The sequence below is a fragment of the Hydractinia symbiolongicarpus genome, chromosome 2 (assembly GCF_029227915.1).
Source record: "Hydractinia symbiolongicarpus strain clone_291-10 chromosome 2, HSymV2.1, whole genome shotgun sequence".
Lineage (NCBI taxonomy): Eukaryota > Metazoa > Cnidaria > Hydrozoa > Anthoathecata > Hydractiniidae > Hydractinia > Hydractinia symbiolongicarpus.
Window position 1 is genome coordinate 29355062 of NC_079876.1, and position 23080 is coordinate 29378141.

The 23080-nt window shown below is 40.1% G+C and overlaps 34 non-coding genes across 34 annotated transcripts; all 34 read right to left on the minus strand.

Annotated features, from left to right (window-relative positions):
* Positions 1-188: 188 nt before the first annotated feature.
* Positions 189-271, minus strand: Trnal-uaa (transfer RNA leucine (anticodon UAA)). Its single transcript has one exon. It is a non-coding gene; the product is annotated as a tRNA-Leu (tRNA).
* An 822-nt stretch (positions 272-1093) lies between these two features.
* Positions 1094-1176, minus strand: Trnal-uaa (transfer RNA leucine (anticodon UAA)). The gene has a single exon. It is a non-coding gene; the product is annotated as a tRNA-Leu (tRNA).
* A 1780-nt stretch (positions 1177-2956) lies between these two features.
* On the minus strand, positions 2957-3039 carry Trnal-uaa (transfer RNA leucine (anticodon UAA)). Its single transcript has one exon. It is a non-coding gene; the product is annotated as a tRNA-Leu (tRNA).
* Positions 3040-3861: 822 nt separating this feature from the next.
* On the minus strand, positions 3862-3944 carry Trnal-uaa (transfer RNA leucine (anticodon UAA)). The gene has a single exon. It is a non-coding gene; the product is annotated as a tRNA-Leu (tRNA).
* An 824-nt stretch (positions 3945-4768) lies between these two features.
* Positions 4769-4851, minus strand: Trnal-uaa (transfer RNA leucine (anticodon UAA)). Its single transcript has one exon. It is a non-coding gene; the product is annotated as a tRNA-Leu (tRNA).
* A 1778-nt stretch (positions 4852-6629) lies between these two features.
* Trnal-uaa (transfer RNA leucine (anticodon UAA)) lies at positions 6630-6712 on the minus strand. Its single transcript has one exon. It is a non-coding gene; the product is annotated as a tRNA-Leu (tRNA).
* A 371-nt stretch (positions 6713-7083) lies between these two features.
* Trnal-uaa (transfer RNA leucine (anticodon UAA)) lies at positions 7084-7166 on the minus strand. Its single transcript has one exon. It is a non-coding gene; the product is annotated as a tRNA-Leu (tRNA).
* Positions 7167-7536: 370 nt separating this feature from the next.
* Trnal-uaa (transfer RNA leucine (anticodon UAA)) lies at positions 7537-7619 on the minus strand. The gene has a single exon. It is a non-coding gene; the product is annotated as a tRNA-Leu (tRNA).
* A 364-nt stretch (positions 7620-7983) lies between these two features.
* Positions 7984-8066, minus strand: Trnal-uaa (transfer RNA leucine (anticodon UAA)). The gene has a single exon. It is a non-coding gene; the product is annotated as a tRNA-Leu (tRNA).
* Positions 8067-8436: 370 nt separating this feature from the next.
* Positions 8437-8519, minus strand: Trnal-uaa (transfer RNA leucine (anticodon UAA)). Its single transcript has one exon. It is a non-coding gene; the product is annotated as a tRNA-Leu (tRNA).
* Positions 8520-8883: 364 nt separating this feature from the next.
* Trnal-uaa (transfer RNA leucine (anticodon UAA)) lies at positions 8884-8966 on the minus strand. Its single transcript has one exon. It is a non-coding gene; the product is annotated as a tRNA-Leu (tRNA).
* A 1722-nt stretch (positions 8967-10688) lies between these two features.
* Positions 10689-10771, minus strand: Trnal-uaa (transfer RNA leucine (anticodon UAA)). Its single transcript has one exon. It is a non-coding gene; the product is annotated as a tRNA-Leu (tRNA).
* Positions 10772-11452: 681 nt separating this feature from the next.
* Trnal-uaa (transfer RNA leucine (anticodon UAA)) lies at positions 11453-11535 on the minus strand. The gene has a single exon. It is a non-coding gene; the product is annotated as a tRNA-Leu (tRNA).
* A 369-nt stretch (positions 11536-11904) lies between these two features.
* Trnal-uaa (transfer RNA leucine (anticodon UAA)) lies at positions 11905-11987 on the minus strand. Its single transcript has one exon. It is a non-coding gene; the product is annotated as a tRNA-Leu (tRNA).
* A 370-nt stretch (positions 11988-12357) lies between these two features.
* On the minus strand, positions 12358-12440 carry Trnal-uaa (transfer RNA leucine (anticodon UAA)). The gene has a single exon. It is a non-coding gene; the product is annotated as a tRNA-Leu (tRNA).
* A 371-nt stretch (positions 12441-12811) lies between these two features.
* On the minus strand, positions 12812-12894 carry Trnal-uaa (transfer RNA leucine (anticodon UAA)). Its single transcript has one exon. It is a non-coding gene; the product is annotated as a tRNA-Leu (tRNA).
* Positions 12895-13264: 370 nt separating this feature from the next.
* On the minus strand, positions 13265-13347 carry Trnal-uaa (transfer RNA leucine (anticodon UAA)). Its single transcript has one exon. It is a non-coding gene; the product is annotated as a tRNA-Leu (tRNA).
* A 370-nt stretch (positions 13348-13717) lies between these two features.
* Positions 13718-13800, minus strand: Trnal-uaa (transfer RNA leucine (anticodon UAA)). The gene has a single exon. It is a non-coding gene; the product is annotated as a tRNA-Leu (tRNA).
* Positions 13801-14624: 824 nt separating this feature from the next.
* Positions 14625-14707, minus strand: Trnal-uaa (transfer RNA leucine (anticodon UAA)). Its single transcript has one exon. It is a non-coding gene; the product is annotated as a tRNA-Leu (tRNA).
* Positions 14708-15076: 369 nt separating this feature from the next.
* Positions 15077-15159, minus strand: Trnal-uaa (transfer RNA leucine (anticodon UAA)). Its single transcript has one exon. It is a non-coding gene; the product is annotated as a tRNA-Leu (tRNA).
* A 376-nt stretch (positions 15160-15535) lies between these two features.
* Positions 15536-15618, minus strand: Trnal-uaa (transfer RNA leucine (anticodon UAA)). Its single transcript has one exon. It is a non-coding gene; the product is annotated as a tRNA-Leu (tRNA).
* A 370-nt stretch (positions 15619-15988) lies between these two features.
* Trnal-uaa (transfer RNA leucine (anticodon UAA)) lies at positions 15989-16071 on the minus strand. The gene has a single exon. It is a non-coding gene; the product is annotated as a tRNA-Leu (tRNA).
* Positions 16072-16441: 370 nt separating this feature from the next.
* On the minus strand, positions 16442-16524 carry Trnal-uaa (transfer RNA leucine (anticodon UAA)). Its single transcript has one exon. It is a non-coding gene; the product is annotated as a tRNA-Leu (tRNA).
* Positions 16525-17205: 681 nt separating this feature from the next.
* On the minus strand, positions 17206-17288 carry Trnal-uaa (transfer RNA leucine (anticodon UAA)). Its single transcript has one exon. It is a non-coding gene; the product is annotated as a tRNA-Leu (tRNA).
* Positions 17289-17967: 679 nt separating this feature from the next.
* Positions 17968-18050, minus strand: Trnal-uaa (transfer RNA leucine (anticodon UAA)). The gene has a single exon. It is a non-coding gene; the product is annotated as a tRNA-Leu (tRNA).
* Positions 18051-18874: 824 nt separating this feature from the next.
* Positions 18875-18957, minus strand: Trnal-uaa (transfer RNA leucine (anticodon UAA)). Its single transcript has one exon. It is a non-coding gene; the product is annotated as a tRNA-Leu (tRNA).
* A 371-nt stretch (positions 18958-19328) lies between these two features.
* Trnal-uaa (transfer RNA leucine (anticodon UAA)) lies at positions 19329-19411 on the minus strand. Its single transcript has one exon. It is a non-coding gene; the product is annotated as a tRNA-Leu (tRNA).
* A 370-nt stretch (positions 19412-19781) lies between these two features.
* On the minus strand, positions 19782-19864 carry Trnal-uaa (transfer RNA leucine (anticodon UAA)). Its single transcript has one exon. It is a non-coding gene; the product is annotated as a tRNA-Leu (tRNA).
* A 370-nt stretch (positions 19865-20234) lies between these two features.
* On the minus strand, positions 20235-20317 carry Trnal-uaa (transfer RNA leucine (anticodon UAA)). The gene has a single exon. It is a non-coding gene; the product is annotated as a tRNA-Leu (tRNA).
* A 370-nt stretch (positions 20318-20687) lies between these two features.
* Trnal-uaa (transfer RNA leucine (anticodon UAA)) lies at positions 20688-20770 on the minus strand. The gene has a single exon. It is a non-coding gene; the product is annotated as a tRNA-Leu (tRNA).
* Positions 20771-21140: 370 nt separating this feature from the next.
* Positions 21141-21223, minus strand: Trnal-uaa (transfer RNA leucine (anticodon UAA)). The gene has a single exon. It is a non-coding gene; the product is annotated as a tRNA-Leu (tRNA).
* Positions 21224-21593: 370 nt separating this feature from the next.
* On the minus strand, positions 21594-21676 carry Trnal-uaa (transfer RNA leucine (anticodon UAA)). Its single transcript has one exon. It is a non-coding gene; the product is annotated as a tRNA-Leu (tRNA).
* A 375-nt stretch (positions 21677-22051) lies between these two features.
* On the minus strand, positions 22052-22134 carry Trnal-uaa (transfer RNA leucine (anticodon UAA)). Its single transcript has one exon. It is a non-coding gene; the product is annotated as a tRNA-Leu (tRNA).
* Positions 22135-22815: 681 nt separating this feature from the next.
* Trnal-uaa (transfer RNA leucine (anticodon UAA)) lies at positions 22816-22898 on the minus strand. The gene has a single exon. It is a non-coding gene; the product is annotated as a tRNA-Leu (tRNA).
* Positions 22899-23080: the final 182 nt, after the last annotated feature.

The window sequence follows — 23080 nt, forward strand, 5'->3', positions numbered from 1 at the left end:
AGTTTGAAAGTTTGAGACATGGAAGGAATAATTGCGCATTATGAAATAACGGCTGGAACAACTGTTGCAGCTGTTCTACTTCTCCAAGTTCGATACTTCGCCACAACGTGTCATAGCAAACACATTTCCACGATTAAAACTCTACAAGCATCCCTCAATCTTCTTATCACACAGGTTAGCCTAGCTAATACCAGAGGTGGGGTTCGAACCCACGCGGACAATCGTCCATTGGAACTTAAGTCCAACGCCTTAACCACTCGGCCACCCTGGTTGAACATTCAGGTTAATAAGGTTACTTGAATTTGGAAAGGGTACCGGAAATGAACCTTAGTATTCTAAATCGCCCAAGAGCATTACCATTTGACGAACTTCAGATTTTTTAATAATTTTCCATTTTGATAGCTCAACAAAATGAATGGAGCTGCAAAAAAGGATGGTAATATTTGGGATTTGGAGTATGAATGTTTGAGATATGGAAGGCATTATTGCGCATCGTGAAGTAACGGCTGGTAGAACTATTGGGGCTATTCTATTTCGCCATGTGGGATAATTCAACACAACGTGTCATGTTAACGCATTTCCACGGCAAAACCTTCCAAGCATCCTTCAATCATCTTATCAAAAACGTTAACCTAGCTAATAACAGAGATGGGGTTCGAACCCACTCGGAGAAACGTTCATTGGAGCTTAAGTCCAACGCGTTAACCACTCGCCATCCAGGTTGAATATTCAGGTTAATAAGGTTACTTGATCTTGGAAAAAGTACTGGGAATGAACCTTAGTATTTTAAATCGCGCAAGAGCATTAACATCTGCCGATCTTCTTATTTCTTTAATAATTTTCCGTTTTGATAACTCAACAGATTGACTGGAACTGCAAACAAGTATGGTAATATCTGTGATTTTGAGTTTGAAAGTTTGAGACATGGAAAGAATAATTGCGCATTGTGAAATAACGGCTGGTACAACTATTGCAGCTGTTCTATTTCTCCAGGTTCGATACTTCGCCAGAACGTGTCATGGCAAACACATTTCCACGTTTAAATTCTCCATGCATCCTTCAATCATCTTATCACCAGGATAAACCTAGCTAATACCAGAGGTGGGGTTCGAACCCACGCGGACAATCGTCCATTGGAACTTAAGTCCAACGCCTTAACCACTCGGCCACCCTGGTTGAAATTTCAGGTTAATAAGGTTACTTGAACTTGGAAAAAGTACTGGCAATGAACCTTAATATTTTAAATCGCGCAAGAGCATTACCATTTGACGACCTTCAGACTTTTCAATAATTTGCCGTTTTGATAACTCAACAAAATGAATGGAACTGCAAGATGGGATGCTAATATCTGGGATTTTGAGTTTGAAAGTTTGAGACATGGAAGGAATAATTGCGCATTGTGAAATAACGGCTGGCACAACTATTGCAGCTGTTCTACCTCTCCAAGTTCGATACTTCGCCACAACGTGTCATAGCAAACACATTTCCACGATTAAAACTCTACAAGCATCCCTCAATCTTCTTATCACACACGTTAGCCTAGCTAATACCAGAGGTGGGGTTCAAACCCACGCGGACAATTATCCATTGGAACTTAAGTTCAACGCCTAACCACTCGACCACCCTGGCTGAAATTTCAAGTTACCAAGGTTACTTGAACTTGTAAAATGTACTAGCAATGAGCCTTAATAATCTAAATCGTGTAAGAGATTTAACGTCTGTCGATCTTCTTATTTCTTTAATAATTCGCCGTTTTGATAATTCAACAAACTGACTGGAACTGCAAAAAAGTGTGGTAATATTTGGGATTTTGAGTTTGAAAATTTGAGATATGGAAGGAATAATTGCGCATTGCGAAATAACGGCTGGTACAACTAATGCAGCTATTCTGCCTCTCCAAGTTCGATACTTCGCCACAACGAGTCATGGCAAACACATTTCCACGTTTAAATTTTTCAAGCATCCTTCAATCATCTTATCGAGAACGTTAACCTAGCTAATACCAGAGGGGGGGTTCGAACCCACTCGGACAAACGTCCATTGGAGCTTAAGTCCAACGCCTTAAATACTCGGCCACCCTGGTTGAAATTTCAGGTTAATAAGGTTACTTGAGTTTGGATAGGGTACAGGAAATGAACCTTAGTATTCTAAATCGCTCAAGAACATACCATTTGACAACCTTCAGATTTTTCAATAATTTGCCTTTTTGATAACTCAACAAAATGAATGAAACTGCAAAATGGGATGGTGATATTTGGGATTTTGAGTTTGAAAGTTTCAGATATGGAAGGTATTATTGCGTATCGTGAAGTAACGGCTGGTAGAATTATTGGGGCTATTCTATTTTGTCCTGTGGGATAATTCAACACAACGTATAATGTTAACGCATTTTCACGATTAAAACTATCCAAGCATCCCTCAATCTTCTTATCACCACCATTTCCACGTTTAAATTCTCCAAGCATCCCTCAATTTTCTTATCAAAAACGTTAACCTAGCTAATAACAGAGATGACGTTCGAACCCACTCGGAGAAACGTTCATTGGAGCTTAAGTCCAACGCCTTAAGCACTCGGCCACCCTTGTGGAATATTCAGGTTAATTAGATTACTTGAATTTGAAAAAAGTACTGGCAATGAATCTTATTATTTTAAATCGCCCAAGAGCATTACCATTTGACGACCTTCAGACTTTTCAATAATTTGCCGTTTTGATAACTCAACAAATTGACCGGAACTGCAAAAAAGTATGGTAATATCTGTGATTTTGAGTTTGAAAGTTTGAGACATGGAAGGAATAATTGCGCATTATGAAATAACGGCTGGAACAACTGTTGCAGCTGTTCTACTTCTCCAAGTTCGATACTTCGCCACAACGTGTCATAGCAAACATATTTCCACGATTAAAACTCTACAAGCATCCCTCAATCTTCTTATCACACAGGTTAGCCTAGCTAATACCAGAGGTGGGGTTCGAACCCACGCGGACAATCGTCCATTGGAACTTAAGTCCAACGCCTTAACCACTCGGCCACCCTGGTTGAACATTCAGGTTAATAAGGTTACTTGAATTTGGAAAGGGTACCGGAAATGAACCTTAGTATTCTAAATCGCCCAAGAGCATTACCATTTGACGAACTTCAGATTTTTTAATAATTTTCCATTTTGATAGCTCAACAAAATGAATGGAGCTGCAAAAAAGGATGGTAATATTTGGGATTTGGAGTATGAATGTTTGAGATATGGAAGGCATTATTGCGCATCGTGAAGTAACGGCTGGTAGAACTATTGGGGCTATTCTATTTCGCCATGTGGGATAATTCAACACAACGTGTCATGTTAACGCATTTCCACGGCAAAACCTTCCAAGCATCCTTCAATCATCTTATCAAAAACGTTAACCTAGCTAATAACAGAGATGGGGTTCGAACCCACTCGGAGAAACGTTCATTGGAGCTTAAGTCCAACGCGTTAACCACTCGCCATCCAGGTTGAATATTCAGGTTAATAAGGTTACTTGATCTTGGAAAAAGTACTGGGAATGAACCTTAGTATTTTAAATCGCGCAAGAGCATTAACATCTGCCGATCTTCTTATTTCTTTAATAATTTTCCGTTTTGATAACTCAACAGATTGACTGGAACTGCAAACAAGTATGGTAATATCTGTGATTTTGAGTTTGAAAGTTTGAGACATGGAAAGAATAATTGCGCATTGTGAAATAACGGCTGGTACAACTATTGCAGCTGTTCTATTTCTCCAGGTTCGATACTTCGCCAGAACGTGTCATGGCAAACACATTTCCACGTTTAAATTCTCCATGCATCCTTCAATCATCTTATCACCAGGATAAACCTAGCTAATACCAGAGGTGGGGTTCGAACCCACGCGGACAATCGTCCATTGGAACTTAAGTCCAACGCCTTAACCACTCGGCCACCCTGGTTGAAATATCAGGTTAATAAGGTTACTTGAACTTGGAAAAAGTACTGGCAATGAACCTTAATATTTTAAATCGCGCAAGAGCATTACCATTTGACGACCTTCAGACTTTTCAATAATTTGCCGTTTTGATAACTCAACAAAATGAATGGAACTGCAAGATGGGATGCTAATATCTGGGATTTTGAGTTTGAAAGTTTGAGACATGGAAGGAATAATTGCGCATTGTGAAATAACGGCTGGCACAACTATTGCAGCTGTTCTACCTCTCCAAGTTCGATACTTCGCCACAACGTGTCATAGCAAACACATTTCCACGATTAAAACTCTACAAGCATCCCTCAATCTTCTTATCACACACGTTAGCCTAGCTAATACCAGAGGTGGGGTTCAAACCCACGCAGACAATTATCCATTGGAACTTAAGTTCAACGCCTAACCACTCGACCACCCTGGCTGAAATTTCAAGTTACCAAGGTTACTTGAACTTGTAAAATGTACTAGCAATGAGCCTTAATAATCTAAATCGTGTAAGAGATTTAACGTCTGTCGATCTTCTTATTTCTTTAATAATTCGCCGTTTTGATAATTCAACAAACTGACTGGAACTGCAAAAAAGTGTGGTAATATTTGGGATTTTGAGTTTGAAAATTTGAGATATGGAAGGAATAATTGCGCATTGCGAAATAACGGCTGGTACAACTAATGCAGCTATTCTGCCTCTCCAAGTTCGATACTTCGCCACAACGAGTCATGGCAAACACATTTCCACGTTTAAATTTTTCAAGCATCCTTCAATCATCTTATCGAGAACGTTAACCTAGCTAATACCAGAGGGGGGGTTCGAACCCACTCGGACAAACGTCCATTGGAGCTTAAGTCCAACGCCTTAACCACTCGGCCACCCTGGTTGAAATTTCAGGTTAATAAGGTTACTTGAGTTTGGATAGGGTACAGGAAATGAACCTTAGTATTCTAAATCGCTCAAGAACATACCATTTGACAACCTTCAGATTTTTCAATAATTTGCCTTTTTGATAACTCAACAAAATGAATGAAACTGCAAAATGGGATGGTGATATTTGGGATTTTGAGTTTGAAAGTTTCAGATATGGAAGGTATTATTGCGTATCGTGAAGTAACGGCTGGTAGAATTATTGGGGCTATTCTATTTTGTCCTGTGGGATAATTCAACACAACGTATAATGTTAACGCATTTTCACGATTAAAACTATCCAAGCATCCCTCAATCTTCTTATCACCACCATTTCCACGTTTAAATTCTCCAAGCATCCCTCAATTTTCTTATCAAAAACGTTAACCTAGCTAATAACAGAGATGACGTTCGAACCCACTCGGAGAAACGTTCATTGGAGCTTAAGTCCAACGCCTTAAGCACTCGGCCACCCTTGTGGAATATTCAGGTTAATTAGATTACTTGAATTTGAAAAAAGTACTGGCAATGAATCTTATTATTTTAAATCGCCCAAGAGCATTACCATTTGACGACCTTCAGACTTTTCAATAATTTGCCGATTTGATAACTCAACAGATTGACTGGAACTGCAAACAAGTATGGTAATATCTGTGATTTTGAGTTTGAAAGTTTGAGACATGGAAGGAATAATTGCGCATTGTGAAATAACGGCTGGTACAACTATTGCAGCTGTTCTACCTCTCCAAGTTCGATACTTCGCCACAACGTGTCATGGCAAACACATTTCCACGATTAAAACTCTACAAGCATCCCTCAATCATCTTATCACACAGGTTAGCCTAGCTAGTACCAGAGGTGGGGTTCGAACCCACGCGGACAATAGTCCATTGGAACTTAAGTCCAACGCCTTAACCACTCGCCCACCCTTGTTGAAAATTCAGGTTAATAAGGTTACTTGAACTTGGAAAGGGTACGGGAAATGAACCTTAGTATTCTAAATCGCCCAAGAGCATTACCATTTGAGGACCTTCAGATTTTCAATAATTTGCTCTTTTGATAACTCAATAAAATAAATGGAACTTCAAAATAGGATGGTAATATTAGGGATTTTGAGTTTGAAAGTTTCAGATATGGAAGGCATTATTGCGTATAGTGAAGTAACGGCTGGTAGAATTACTGGGGTTATTCTATTTTGCCCTGTGGGATAATTCAACACAACGTATCATGTTAACACATTTCCACGGTTAAAACTCTCCAATCATCCCTCAATCTTCTTATCACACAGGTTAGCCTAGCTAATACCAGAGGCGGGGTTCAAACCCATGCGGACAATAGTCCATTGGAACTTAAGTCCAACGCCTTAACCACTCAGCCACCCTAGTTGAAACTTCAAGTTAAAAAGGTTACTTGAACTTGGAAAAAATACTGGCAATGAATCTTATTATTTTAAATCGCCCAAGAGCATTACCATTTGACGACCTTCAGACTTTTCAATAATTTGCCGTTTTGATAACTCAACAGATTGACTGGAACTGCAAAAAAGTATGGTAATATCTGTGATTTTGAGTTTGAAAGTTTGAGACATGGAAGAAATAATTGCGCATTGTGAAATAACGGCTGGTAGAATTACTGGGGCTATTCTATTTTGCCCTGTGGGATAATTCAACACAACGAATCATGTTAACACATTTCCACGGTTAAAACTCTCCAAGCATCCCTCAATCTTCTTATCACACAGGTTAGCCTAGCTAATACCAGAGGTGGTGTTCGAACCCATGCGGACAATAGTCCATTGGAACTTAAGTCCAACGCCTTAACCACTCGGCCACCCTGGTTGAAATTTCAAGTTAATAAGGTTACTTGAACTTGGAAAAAGTACTGGCAATGAATCTTATTATTTTAAATCGCCCAAGAGCATTACCATTTGACGACCTTCAGACTTTTCAATAATTTGCCGTTTTGATAATTTAACAGATTGACTGGAACTGCAAACAAGTATGGTAATATCTGTGATTTTGAGTTTGAAAGTTTGACACATGGAAGGAATAATTGCGCATTGTGAAATAACGGCTGGTACAACTATTGCAGCTGTTCTACCTCTCCAAAGTCGATACTTCGCCACAACGTGTCCTGGCAAACACATTTCCACGATTAAAACTCTACAAGCATCCCTCAATCTTCTTATCACACAGGTTAGCCTAGCTAGTACCAGAGGTGGGGTTCGAACCCACGCGGACAAACGTCCATTGGAACTTAAGTCCAACGCCTTAACCACTCGGCGAACCTGGTTGAAAATTCAGGTTAATAAGGTTACTTGAACTTGGAAAGGGTACGGGAAATGAACCTTAGTATTCTAAATCGCCCAAGAGCATTACCATTTGACGACCTTCAGATTTTTCACTAATTTGCCCTTTTGATAACTCAACAAAATGAATGGAACTGCAAAATGGGATGGTAATATTTGGGATTTTGTGTTTGAAAGTTTCAGATATGGAAGGCATTATTGCGTATAGTGAAGTAACGGCTGGTAGAATTACTGGGGTTATTCTATTTTGCCCTGTGGGATAATTCAACACAACGTATCATGTTAACACATTTCCACGGTTAAATTTCTCCAATCATCCCTCAATCTTCTTATCACACAGGTTAGCCTAGCTAGTACCAGAGGTGGGGTTCGAACCCACGCGGACAAACGTCCATTGGAACTTAAGTCCAACGCCTTAACCACTCGGCCATCCTGGTTGAAAATTCAGGTTAATAAGGTTACTTGAACTTGGAAAGGGTACAGGAAATGAACCTTAGTATTCTAAATCGCCCAAGAGCATTACCATTTGACGACCTTCAGACTTTTCAATAATTTGCCATTTTGATAACTCAACAGATTGACTGGAACTGCAAAAAAGATATCTGTGATTTTGAGTTTGAAAGTTTGAGACATGGAAGGAATAATTGCGCATTGTGAAATAACGGCTGGTACAACTATTGCAGCTGTTCTACCTCTCCAAAGTCGATACTTCGCCACAACGTGTCATGGCAAACACATTTCCACGATTAAAACTCTACAAGCATCCCTCAATCTTCTTATCACACAGGTTAGCCTAGCTAGTATCAGAGGTGGGGTTCGAACCCACGCGGACAAACGTCCATTGGAACTTAAGTCCAACGCCTTAACCACTCGGCCACCCTGGTTGAAAATTCAGGTTAATAAGGTTACTTGAACTTGGAAAGGGTACGGGAAATGAACCTTAGTATTCTAAATCGCCCAAGAGCATTACCATTTGACGACCTTCAGATTTTTCACTAATTTGCCCTTTTGATAACTCAACAAAATGAATGGAACTGCAAAATGGGATGGTAATATTTGGGATTTTGAGTTTGAAAGTTTCAGATATGGAAGGCATTATTGCGTATAGTGAAGTAACGGCTGGTAGAATTACTGGGGTTATTCTATTTTGCCCTGTGGGATAATTCAACACAACGTATCATGTTAACACATTTCCACGGTTAAAACTCTCCAATCATCCCTCAACCTTCTTATCACACAGGTTAGCCTAGCTAGTACCAGAGGTGGGGTTCGAACCCACGCGGACAAACGTCCATTGGAACTTAAGTCCAACGCCTTAACCACTCGGCCACCCTGGTTGAAAATTCAGGTTAATAAGGTTACTTGAATTTGGAAAGGGTACGGGAAATGAACCTTAGTATTCTAAATCGCCCAAGAGCATTACCATTTGACGACCTTCAGACTTTTCAATAATTTGCCATTTTGATAACTCAACAGATTGATTGGAACTGCAAAAAAGATATCTGTGATTTTGAGTTTGAAAGTTTGAGACATGGAAGGAATAATTGCGCATTGTGAAATAACGGCTGGTACTACTATTGCAGCTGTTCTACCTCTCCAAGTTCGATACTTCGCCACAACGTGTCATGGCAAACACATTTCCACGATTGAAACTCTACAAGCATCCCTAAATCTTCTTATCACACAGGTTAGCCTAGCTAGTACCAGAGGTGGGGTTCGAACCCACGCGGACAATCGTCCATTGGAACTTAAGTCCAACGCCTTAACCACTCGGCCACCCTGGTTGAAAATTCAGGTTAATAAGGTTACTTGAACTGGGAAAGGGTACGGGAAATGAACCTTAGTATTCTAAATCGCCCAAGAGCATTACCATTTGACGACCTTCAGATTTTTCAATAATTTGTCCTTTTGATAACTCAACAAAATGAATGGAACTGCAAAATGGGATGGTAATATTTGGGATTTTGAGTTTGAAAGTTTCAGATATGGAAGGCATTATTGCGTATAGTGAAGTAACGGCTGGTAGAATTACTGGGGTTATTCTATTTTGCCCTGTGGGATAATTCAACACAACGTATCATGTTAACACATTTCCACGGTTAAAACTCTCCAATCATCCCTCAATCTTCTTATAACACAGTTTAGCCTAGCTAATACCAGAGGTGGGGTTCGAACCCATGCGGACAATAGTCCATTGGAACTTAAGTCCAACGCCTTAACCACTCGGCCCCCTGGTTGAAATTTCAAGTTAATAAGGTTACTTGATCTTGGAAAAAGTACTGGCAATGAATCTTATTATTTTAAATCGCGCAAGAGCATAACCATTTCACGACCTTCAGACTTTTCAATAATTTGCCATTTTGATAACTCAACAGATTGACTGGAACTGCAAAAAAGATATCTGTGATTTTGAGTTTGAAAGTTTGAGACATGGAAGGAATAATTGCGCATTGTGAAATAACGGCTGGTACAACTATTGCAGCTGTTCTACCTCTCCAAGCTCGATACTTCGCCACAACGTGTCATGGCAAACACATTTCCACGATTAAAACTCTACAAGCATCCCTCAATCTTCTTATCACACAGGTTAGCTTAGCTAATACCAGAGGTGGTGTTCGAACCCATACGGACAATAGTCCATTGGAACTTAAGTCCAACGCCTTAACAACTCGGCCAGCCTGGTTGAATATTCAGGTTAATAAGGTTACTTGAACTTGGAAAGGGTACGGGAAATGAACCTTAGTATTCTAAATCGCCCAAGAGCATTACCATTTGACGACCTTCAGATTTTTCAATAATTTGTCCTTTTGATAACTCAACAAAATGAATGGAACTGCAAAATGGGATGGTAATATTTGGGATTTTGAGTTTGAAAGTTTCAGATATGGAAGGCATTATTGCGTATAGTGAAGTAACGGCTGGTAGAATTACTTGGGCTATTCTATTTTGCCCTGTGGGATAATTCAACACAACGTATCATGTTAACACATATCCACGGTTAAAACTCTCCAATCATCCCTCAATCTTCTCATCACACAGGTTAGCCTAGCTAATACCAGAGGCGGGGTCCGAACCCATGCGGACAATTGTCCACTGGAACTTAAGTCCAACGCCTTAACCACTCGGGCACCCTGGTTGAAATTTCAAGTTAATAAGGTTACTTGAATTTTGAAAAAGTACTGGCAATGAATCTTATTATTTTAAATCGCGCAAGAGCATTACCATTTGACGACCTTCAGACTTTTCAATAATTTGCCGTTTTGATAACTCAACAGATTGACTGGAACTGCAAAAAAGTATGGTAATATCTGTGATTTTGAGTTTGAAAGTTTGAGACATGAAGGAATAATTGCGCATTGTGAAATAACGGCTGGTACAACTATTGCAGCTGTTCTACCTCTCCAAGCTCGATACTTCGCCACAACGTGTCATGGCAAACACATTTCCACGATTAAAACTCTACAAGCATCCCTCAATCTTCTTATCACACAGGTTAGCCTAGCTAGTACCAGAGGTGGGGTTCGAACCCACGTGGACAATCGTCCATTGGAACTTAAGTCCAACGCCTTAACCACTCGGCCACCCTGGTTGAAAATTCAGGTTAATAAGGTTACTTGAACTTGAAAAGGGTACGGGAAATGAACCTTAGTATTTTTAATCGTGAAAGAGCATTAACATCTGTCGATCTTCTTATTTCTTTAATAATTTGCCGTTTTGATAATTCAACAAATTGACTGGAACTGCAAAAAAGTATGGTAATATTTGGGATTTTGAGTTTGAAAGTTTGAGACATGGAAGGAATAATTGCGCATTGTGAAATAACGGCTGGTACAACTATTGCAGCTGTTCTACCACTCCAAGTTCGATACTTCGCCAGAACGTGTCATGGCAAACACATTTCCACGTTTAATCTCTCCAAGCATCCTTCAATCATCTTATGACCCAGATAAACCTAGCTAATACCGGAATCGTGCAAGAGCATTACCATTTGACGACCTTCAGACTTTTCAATTGTCTGGCGTTTTGATAACTCAACACATTGACTGGAACTGCAAACAAGTATGGTAATATCTGTGATTTGGAGTTTGAAAATTTGAGACATGGAAGGAATAATTGCGCATTGTAAAATAACGGCTGGTACAACTATTGCAGCTGTTCTATCTCTCCAAGTTCGATACTTCGCCACAACGTGCCATGGCAAACACTTTTCCACGATTAAAACTCTACAATCATCCCTCAATATTCTTATCACACAGGTTAGCCTAGCTAATACCACAGGTGGGGTTCGAACCCACGCGGACAATCGTCCATTGGAACTTAAGTCCAACGCCTTAACCACTCGGCCACCCTGGTTGTAATTTCACGTTACCAAGGTTGCTTGAACTTGGAAAACGTACTGGCAATGAACCTCAGTATTCTAAATCGCGCAAGAGCACTACCATTTGACGACCTTCAGATTTTTCAATAATTTGCCCTTTTGATAACTCAACAAAATGAATGGAACTGCAAAATGGGATGGTAATATTTAGGATTTTGAGTTTAATGTTTCAGATATGGAAGGCATTATTGCGTATCGTAAAGTAATGGCTGGTAGAATTATTAGGGCTATTCTATTTTGCCCTGTGCGATAATTCAACACAACGTATCATGTTAACACATTTCCTCGGTTAAAACTCTCCAATCATCCCTCAATCTTCTTATCACACAGGTTAGCCTAGCTAATACCAGAGGCGGGGTTCGAACCCATGCGGACAATAGTCCATTGGAACTTAAGTCCAACGCCTTAACCACTCGGCCACCCTGGTTGAAATTTCAAGTTAATAAGGTTACTTGAACTTTGAAAAAGTACTGGCAATGAATCTTATTATTTTAAATCGCGCAAGAGCATTACCATTTGACGACCTTCAGACTTTTCAATTATTTGCCGTTTTGATTACTCAACAGATTGACTGGAACTGCAAAAAAGTATGGTAATATCTGTGATTTTGAGTTTGAAAGTTTGAGACATGAAGGAATAATTGCGCATTGTGAAATAACGGCTGGTACAACTATTGCAGCTGTTCTACCTCTCCAAGCTCGATACTTCGCCACAACGTGCCATGGCAAACACATTTCCACGATTAAAACTCTACAATCATCCCTCAATCTTCTTATCACACAGGTTAGCCTAGCTAATACCACAGGTGGGGTTCGAACCCACGCGGACAATCGTCCATTGGAACTTAAGTCCAACGCCTTAACCACTCGGCCACCCTGGTTGAAATTTCACGTTACCAAGGTTGCTTGAACTTGGAAAACGTACTGGCAATGAACCTCAGTATTCTAAATCGCGCAAGAGCACTACCATTTGACGACCTTCAGATTTTTCAATAATTTGCCCTTTTGATAACTCAACAAAATGAATAGAACTGCAAACAAGTATGGTAATATCTGTGATTTTGAGTTTGAAAGTTTGAGACATGGAAGGAATAATTGCGCATTGTGAAATAACGGCTGGTACAACTATTGCAGCTGTTCTACCTCTCCAAGTTCGATACTTCGCCACAACGTGTCATGGCAAACACATTTCCACGATTAAAACTCTACAAGCATCCCTCAATCTTCTTATCACACAGGTTAGCCTAGCTAGTACCAGAGGTGGGGTTCGAACCCACGCGGACAATCGTCCATTGGAACTTAAGTCCAACGCCTTAACCACTCGGCCACCCTGGTTGAAAATACAAGTTAATAAGGTTACTTGAACTTGAAAAGGGTACGGGAACTGAACCTTAGTATTCTAAATCGCCCAAGAGCATTACCATTTGACGACCTTCAGATTTTTCAATAATTTGCCCTTTTGATAACTCAAGAAAAGGAATGGAAATGCAAAATGGGATGGTAATATTTGGGATTTTGAGTTTGAAAGTTTCAGATATGGAAGGCATTATTGCGCATAGTGAAGTAACGGCTGGTAGAATTACTGGGGTTATTCTATTTTGCCCTGCGGGATAATTCAACACAACGTATCATGTTAACACATATCCACGGTTAAAACTCTCCAATCATCCCTCAATCTTCTTATCACACAGGTTAGCCTAGCTAATACCAGAGGCGGGGTTCGAACCCATGCGGACAATAGTCCATTGGAACTTAAGTCCAACGCCTTAACCACTCGGCCACCCTGGTTGAAATTTCAAGGAAATAAGGTTACTTGAACTTTGAAAAAGTACTGGCAATGAATCTTATTATTTTAAATCGCGCAAGAGCATTACCATTTGACGACCTTCAGACTTTTCAATAATTAGCCGTTTTGATAACTCAACAGATTGACTGGAACTGCAAAAAAGTATGGTAATATCTGTGATTTTGAGTTTGAAAGTTTGAGACATAAAGGAATAATTGCGCATTGTGAAATAACGGCTGGTACAACTATTGCAGCTGTTCTACCTCTCCAAGTTCGATACTTCGCCACAACGTGTCATGGCAAACACATTTCCACGATTAAAACTCTCCAATCATCCCTCAATCTTCTTATCACACAGGTTAGCCTAGCTAATACCAGAGGCGGGGTTCGAACCCATGCGGACAATAGTCCATTGGAACTTAAGTCCAACGCCTTAACCACTCGGCCACCCTGGTTAAAAATTCAGGTTAATAAGGTTACTTGAACTTGAAAAGGGTACGGGAAATGAACCTTAGTATTCTAAATCGCCCAAGAGCATTACCATTTGACGACCTTCAGATTTTTCAATAATTTGCCCTTTTGATAACTCAACAAAAGGAATGGAACTGCAAAATGGGATGGTAATATTTGGGATTTTGAGTTTGAAAGTTTCAGATATGGAAGGCATTATTGCGCATAGTGAAGTAACGGCTGGTAGAATTACTGGGGCTATTCTATTTTGCCCTGTGGGATAATTCAACACAACGTATCATGTTAACATATATCCACGGTTAAAACTCTCCAATCATCCCTCAATCTTCTTATCACACAGGTTAGCCTAGCTAATACCAGAGGCGGGGTTCGAACCCATGCGGACAATAGTCCATTGGAACTTAAGTCCAACGCCTTAACCACTCGGCCAACCTGGTTGAAATTTCAAGTTAATAAGGTTACTTGAACTTTGAAAGAAGTACTGGCAATGAATCTTATTATTTTAAATCGCGCAAGAGCATTACCATTTGACGACCTTCAGACTTTTCAATAATTTGCCGTTTTGATGACTCAACAGATTGACTGGAACTGCAAAAAAGTATGGTAATATCTGTGATTTTGAGTTTGAAAGTTTGAGACATGAAGGAATAATTGCGCATTGTGAAATAACGGCTGGTACAACTATTGCAGCTGTTCTACCTCTCCAAGCTCGATACTTCGCCACAACGTGCCATGGCAAACACATTTCCACGATTAAAACTCTACAATCATCCCTCAATCTTCTTATCACACAGGTTAGCCTAGCTAATACCACAGGTGGGGTTCGAACCCACGCGGACAATCGTCCATTGGAACTTAAGTCCAACGCCTTAACCACTCGGCCACCCTGGTTGTAATTTCACGTTACCAAGGGTGCTCGAACTTGGAAAACGTACTGGCAATGAACCTCAGTATTCTAAATCGCGCAAAAGCACTACCATTTGACGACCTTCAAATTTTTCAATAATTTGCCCTTTTGATAACTCAACAAAATGAATGGAACTGCAAACAAGTATGGAATATCTGTGATTTTGAGTTTGAAAGTTTGAGACATGGAAGGAATAATTGCGCATACTGAAGTAACGGCTGGTAGAATTACTGGGGCTATTCTATTTTGCCCTGTGGGATAATTCAACACAACGTATCATGTTAACACATATCCACGGTTAAAACTCTGCAATCATCCCTCAACCTTCTTATCACACAGGTTAGCCTAGCTAATACCAGAGGCGGGGTTCGAACCCATGCGGACAATAGTCCATTGGAACTTAAGTCCAACGCCTTAACCACTCGGCCACCCTGGTTGAAAAGAAAAGAAAAAGAAATAAGGTTACTTGAACTTTGAAAAAGTACTGGCATTGAATCTTATTATTTTAAATCGCGCAAGAGCATTACCATTTGACGACCTTCAGACTTTTCAATTATTTGCCGTTTTGATTACTCAACAGATTGACTGGAACTGCAAAAAAGTATGGTAATATCTGTGATTTTGAGTTTGAAAGTTTGAGACATGGAAGGAATAATTGCGCATTGTGAAATAACGGCTGGTACAACTATTGCAGCTGTTCTACCTCTCCAAGTTCGATACTTCGCCACAACGTGTCATGGCAAACACATTTCCACGATTAAAACTCTACAAGCATCCCTCAATCTTCTTATCACACAGGTTAGCCTAGCTAGTACCAGAGGTGGGGTTCGAACCCACGCGGACAATCGTCCATTGGAACTTAAGTCCAACGCCTTAACCACTCGGCCACCCTGGTTGAAAATTCAGGTTAATAAGGTTACTTGAACTTGAAAAGGGTACGGGAAATGAACCTTAGTATTCTAAATCGCCCAAGAGCATTACCATTTGACGACCTTCAGATTTTTCAATAATTTGCCCTTTTGATAACTCAACAAAAGGAATGGAACTGCAAAATGGGATGGTAATATTTGGGATTTTGAGTTTGAAAGTTTCGGATATGGAAGGCATTATTGCGCATAGTGAAGTAACGGCTGGTAGAATTACTTGGGCTATTCTATTTTGCCCTGTGGGATAATTCAACACAACGTATCATGTTAACACATATCCACGGTTAAAACTCTCCAATCATCCCTCAATCTTCTAATCACACAGGTTAGCCTAGCTAATACCAGAGGAGGGGTTCGAACCCATGCGGACAATTGTCCATTGGAACTTAAGTCCAACGCCTTAACCACTCGGCCACCCTGGTTGAAATTTCAAGTTAATAAGGTTACTTGAATTTTGAAAAAGTACTGGCAATGAATCTTATTATTTTAAATCGCGCAAGAGCATTACCATTTGACGACCTTCAGACTTTTCAATAATTTGCCGTTTTGATAACTCAACAGATTGACTGGAACTGCAAAAAAGTATGGTAATATCTGTGATTTTGAGTTTGAAAGTTTGAGACATGAAGGAATAATTGCACATTGTGAAATAACGGCTGGTGCAACTATTGCAGCTGTTCTACCTCTCCAAGCTCGATACTTCGCCACAACGTGTCATGGCAAACACATTTCCACGATTAAAACTCTACAAGCATCCCTTAATCTTCTTAACACACAGGTTAGCCTAGCTAATACCAGAGGTGGTGTTCGAACCCACACGGACAATAGTCCATTGGAAATTAAGTCCAACGCCTTAACCACTCGGCCACCCTGGTTGAAATTTCAGGTTAATAAGGTTACTTGATCTCGGAAAAAGTACTGGGAATGAACCTTAGTATTTTTAATCGTGCAAGAGCATTAACATCTGTCGATCTTCTTATTTCTTTAATAATTTGCCGTTTTGATAATTCAACAAATTGATTGGAACTGCAAAAAAGTATGGTAATATTTGGGATTTTGAGTTTGAAAATTTGAGATATGGAAGGAATAATTGCGCATTGTGAAATAACGGCTGGTACAACTATTGCAGCTGTTCTATTTCTCCAGGTTCGATACTTCGCCAGAACGTGTCATGGCAAACACATTTCCACGTTTAAATTCTCCAAGCATTTTTCAATCATCTTATCACCCAGATTAACCTAGCTAATACCGGAATCGCGCAAGAGCATTACCATTTGACGACCTTCAGACTTTTCAATTATTTGCCGTTTTGATTACTCAGCAGATTGACTGGAACTGCAAAAAAGTATTGTAATATCTGTGATTTTGAGTTTGAAAGTTTGAGACATGGAAGGAATAATTGCGCATTGTGAAATAACGGCTGGTACAACTATTGCAGCTGTTCTACCTCTCCAAGTTCGATAGTTCGCCACAACGTGTGATGGCAAACACATTTCCACGATTAAAACTCTACAAGCATCCCTCAATCTTCTTATCACACAGGTTAGCCTAGCTAGTACCAGAGGTGGGGTTCGAACCCACGCGGACAATCGTCCATTGGAACTTAAGTCCAAAGCCTTAACCACTCGGCCACCCTGGTTGAAAATACAAGTTAATAAGGTTACTTGAACTTGAAAAGGGTACGGGAACTGAACCTTAGTATTCTAAATCGCCCAAGAGCATTACCATTTGACGACCTTCAGATTTTTCAATAATTTGCCCTTTTGATAACTCAAGAAAAGGAATGGAAATGCAAAATGGGATGGTAATATTTGGGATTTTGAGTTTGAAAGTTTCAGATATGGAAGGAATAATTGCGCATTGTGAAATAACGACTGATACAACTATTGCAGCTGTTCTATTTCTCCAGGTTCAATACTTCGCCAGAACGTGTCATGGCAAACACATTTCCACGTTTAAACTCTCCAAGCATCCTTCAATCATCTTATCACCCAGATAAACCTAGCTAATACCGGAATCGTGCAAGAGCATTACCATTTGACGACCTTCAGACTTTTCAATTGTCTGGCGTTTTGATAACTCAACAGATTGACTGGAACTGCAAAAAAGTATGGTAATATCTGTGATTTTGAGTTTGAAAGTTTGAGACATGAAGGAATAATTGCGCATTGTGAAATAACGGCTGGTACAACTATTGCAGCTGTTCAACCTCTCCAAGCTCGATACTTCGCCACAACGTGCCATGGCAAACACATTTCCACGATTAAAACTCTACAATCATCCCTCAATCTTCTTATCACACAGGTTAGCCTAGCTAATACCACAGGTGGGGTTCGAACCCACGCGGACAATCGTCCATTGGAACTTAAGTCCAACGCCTTAACCACTCGGCCACCCTGGTTGAAATTTCACGTTACCAAGGTTGCTTGAACTTGGAAAACGTACTGGCAATGAACCTCAGTATTCTAAATCGCGCAAGAGCACTACCATTTGACGACCTTCAGATTTTTCAATAATTTGCCCTTTTGATAACTCAACAAAATGAATAGAACTGCAAACAAGTATGGTAATATCTGTGATTTTGAGTTTGAAAGTTTGAGACATGGAAAGAATAATTGCGCATTGTGAAATAACGGCTGGTACAACTATTGCAGCTGTTCTACCTCTCCAAGTTCGATACTTCGCCACAACGTGTCATGGCAAACACATTTCCACGATTAAAACTCTACAAGCATCCCTCAATCTTCTTATCACACAGGTTAGCCTAGCTAGTACCAGAGGTGGGGTTCGAACCAACGCGGACAATCGTCCATTGGAACTTAAGTCCAACGCCTTAACCACTCGGCAAACCTGGTTGAAAATTCAAGTTAATAAGGTTACTTGAACTTGAAAAGGGTACGGGAAATGAACCTTAGTATTCTAAATCGCCCAAGAGCATTACCATTTGACGACCTTCAGATTTTTCAATAATTTGCCCTTTTGATAACTCAAGAAAAGGAATGGAACTGCAAAATGGGATGGTAATATTTGGGATTTTGAGTTTGAAAGTTTCAGATATGGAAGGCATTATTGCGCATAGTGAAGTAACGGCTGGTAGAATTACTGGGGCTATTCTATTTTGCCCTGTGGGATAATTCAACACAACGTATCATGTTAACACATATCCACGGTTAAAACTCTCCAATCATCCCTCAATCTTCTTATCACACAGGTTAGCCTAGCTAATGCCAGAGGCGGGGTTCGAACCCATGCGGACAATAGTCCATTGGAACTTAAGTCCAACGCCTTAACCACTCGGCCACCCTGGTTGAAATTTCAAGGTAATAAGGTTACTTGAACTTTGAAAAAGTACTGGCAATGAATCTTATTATTTTAAATCGCGCAAGAGCATTACCATTTGACGACCTTCAGACTTTTCAATAATTTGCCGTTTTGATAACTCAACAGATCGACTGGAACTGCAAAAAAGTATGGTAATATCTGTGATTTTGAGTTTGAAAGTTTGAGACATGGAAAGAATAATTGCGCATTGTGAAATAACGGCTGGTACAACTATTGCAGCTGTTCTACCTCTCCAAGTTCGATACTTCGCCACAACGTGTCATGGCAAACACATTTCCACGATTAAAACTCTACAAGCATCCCTCAATCTTCTTATCACACAGGTTAGCCTAGCTAGTACCAGAGGTGGGGTTCGAACCAACGCGGACAATCGTCCATTGGAACTTAAGTCCAACGCCTTAACCACTCGGCCACCCTGGTTGAAAATTCAAGTTAATAAGGTTACTTGAACTTGAAAAGGGTACGGGAAATGAACCTTAGTATTCTAAATCGCCCAAGAGCATTACCATTTGACGACCTTCAGATTTTTCAATAATTTGCCCTTTTGATAACTCAAGAAAAGGAATGGAACTGCAAAATGGGATGGTAATATTTGGGATTTTGAGTTTGAAAGTTTCAGATATGGAAGGCATTATTGCGCATAGTGAAGTAACGGCTGGTAGAATTACTGGGGCTATTCTATTTTGCCCTGTGGGATAATTCAACACAACGTATCATGTTAACACATATCCACGGTTAAAACTCTCCAATCATCCCTCAATCTTCTTATCACACAGGTTAGCCTAGCTAATGCCAGAGGCGGGGTTCGAACCCATGCGGACAATAGTCCATTGGAACTTAAGTCCAACGCCTTAACCACTCGGCCACCCTGGTTGAAATTTCAAGGTAATAAGGTTACTTGAACTTTGAAAAAGTACTGGCAATGAATCTTATTATTTTAAATCGCGCAAGAGCATTACCATTTGACGACCTTCAGACTTTTCAATAATTTGCCGTTTTGATAACTCAACAGATCGACTGGAACTGCAAAAAAGTATGGTAATATCTGTGATTTTGAGTTTGAAAGTTTGAGACATGAAGGAATAATTGCGCATTGTGAAATAACGGCTGGTACAACTATTGCAGCTGTTCTACCTCTCCAAGTTCGATACTTCGCCACAACGTGTCATGGCAAACACATTTCCACGATTAAAACTCTACAAGCATCCCTCAATCTTCTTATCACACAGGTTAGCCTAGCTAGTACCAGAGGTGGGGTTCGAACCCACGCGGACAATCGTCCATTGGAACTTAAGTCCAACGCCTTAACCACTCGGCCACCCTGGTTAAAAATTCAGGTTAATAAGGTTACTTGAACTTGAAAAGGGTACGGGAAATGAACCTTAGTATTCTAAATCGCCCAAGAGCATTACCATTTGACGACCTTCAGATTTTTCAATAATTTGCCCTTTTGATAACTCAACAAAAGGAATGGAACTGCAAAATGGGTTGGTAATATTTGGGATTTTGAGTTTGAAAGTTTCAGATATGGAAGGCATTATTGCGCATAGTGAAGTAACGGCTGGTAGAATTACTGGGGCTATTCTATTTTGCCCTGTGGGATAATTCAACACAACGTATCATGTTAACACATATCCACGGTTAAAACTCTCCAATCATCCCTCAATCTTCTTATCACACAGGTTAGCCTAGCTAATACCAGAGGCGGGGTTCGAACCCATGCGGACAATAGTCCATTGGAACTTAAGTCCAACGCCTTAACCACTCGGCCACCCTGGTTGAAATTTCAAGTTAATAAGGTTACTTGAACTTTGAAAAAGTACTGGCAATGAATCTTATTATTTTAAATCGCACAAGAGCATTACCATTTGACGACCTTCAGACTTTTCAATAATTTGCCGTTTTGATAACTCAACAGATTGACTGGAACTGCAAAAAAGTATGGTAATATCTGTGATTTTGAGTTTGAAAGTTTGAGACATGAAGGAATAATTGCGCATTGTGAAATAACGGCTGGTACAACTATTGCAGCTGTTCTACCTCTCCAAGCTCGATACTTCGCCACAACGTGCCATGGCAAACACATTTCCACGATTAAAACTCTACAATCATCCCTCAATCTTCTTATCACACAGGTTAGCCTAGCTAATACCACAGGTGGGGTTCGAACCCACGCGGACAATCGTCCATTGGAACTTAAGTCCAACGCCTTAACCACTCGGCGACCCTGGTTGTAATTTCACGTTACCAAGGTTGCTCGAACTTGGAAAACGTACTGGCAATGAACCTCAGTATTCTAAATCGCGCAAGAGCACTACCATTTGACAACCTTCAAATTTTTCAATAATTTGCCCTTTTGATAACTCAACAAAATGAATGGAACTGCAAACAAGTATGGTAATATCTGTGATTTTGAGTTTGAAAGTTTGAGACATGGAAGGAATAATTGCGCATAGTGAAGTAACGGCTGGTAGAATTACTGGGGCTATTCTATTTTGCCCTGTGGGATAATTCAACACAACGTATCATGTTAACACATATCCACGGTTAAAACTCTCCAATCATCCCTCAATCTTCTTATCACACAGGTTAGTCTAGCTAATACCAGAGGCGGGGTTCAAACCCATGCGGACAATAGTCCATTGGAACTTAAGTCCAACGCCTTAACCACTCGGCCACCCTGGTTGAAAAGAAAAGAAAAAGAAATAAGGTTACTTGAACTTTGAAAAAGTACTGGCAATGAATCTTATTATTTTAAATCGCGCAAGAGCATTACCATTTGACGACCTTCAGACTTTTCAATAATTTGCCGTTTTGATAACTCAACAGATTGACTGGAACTGCAAAAAAGTATGGTAATATCTGTGATTTTGAGTTTGAAAGTTTGAGACATGAAGGAATAATTGCGCATTGTGAAATAACGGCTGGTACAACTATTGCAGCTGTTCTACCTCTCCAAGCTAGATACTTCGCCACCACGTGTCATGGCAAACACATTTCCACGATTAAAACTCTACAAGCATCCCTTAATCTTCTTAACACACAGGTTAGCCTAGCTAATACCAGAGGTGGTGTTCGAACCCATACGGACAATAGTCCATTGGAACTTAAGTCCAACGCCTTAACCACTCGGCCACCCTGGTTGAAATTTCAGGTTAATAAGGTTACTTGATCTCGGAAAAAGTACTGGGAATGAACCTTAGTATTTTTAATCGTGCAAGAGCATTAACATCTGTCGATCTTCTTATTTCTTTCATAATTTGCCGTTTTGATAATTCAACAAATTGACTGGAACTGCAAAAAAGTATGGTAATATTTGGGATTTTGAGTTTGAAAATTTGAGATATGGAAGGAATAATTGCGCATTGTGAAATAACGACTGGTACAACTATTGCAGCTGTTCTATTTCTCCAGGTTCGATACTTCGCCAGAACGTGTCATGGCAAACACATTTCCACGTTTAAACTCTCCAAGCATCCTTCAATCATCTTATCACCCAGATAAACCTAGCTAATACCGGAATCGTGCAAGAGCATTACCATTTGACGACCTTCAGACTTTTCAATTGTCTGCCGTTTTGATAACTCAACAGATTGACTGGAACTGCAAACAAGTATAGTAATATCTGTGATTTTGAGTTTGAAAATTTGAGACACGGAGGGAATAATTGCGCATTGTAAAATAACGGCTGGTACAACTATTGCAGCTGTTCTACCTCTCCAAGTTCGATACTTCGCCACAACGTGCCATGGCAAACACATTTCCACGATTAAAACTCTACAATCATCCCTCAATCTTCTTATCACACAGGTTAGCCTAGCTAATACCACAGGTGGGGTTCGAACCCACGCGGACAATCGTCCATTGGAACTTAAGTCCAACGCCTTAACCACTCGGCCACCCTGGTTGTAATTTCACGTTACCAAGGTTGCTTGAACTTGGAAAACGTACTGGCAATGAACCTCAGTATTCTAAATCGCGCAAGAGCACTACCATTTGACGACCTTCAGATTTTTCAATAATTTGCCCTTTTGATAACTCAACAAAATGAATGGAACTGCAAAATGGGATGGTAAAATTTAGGATTTT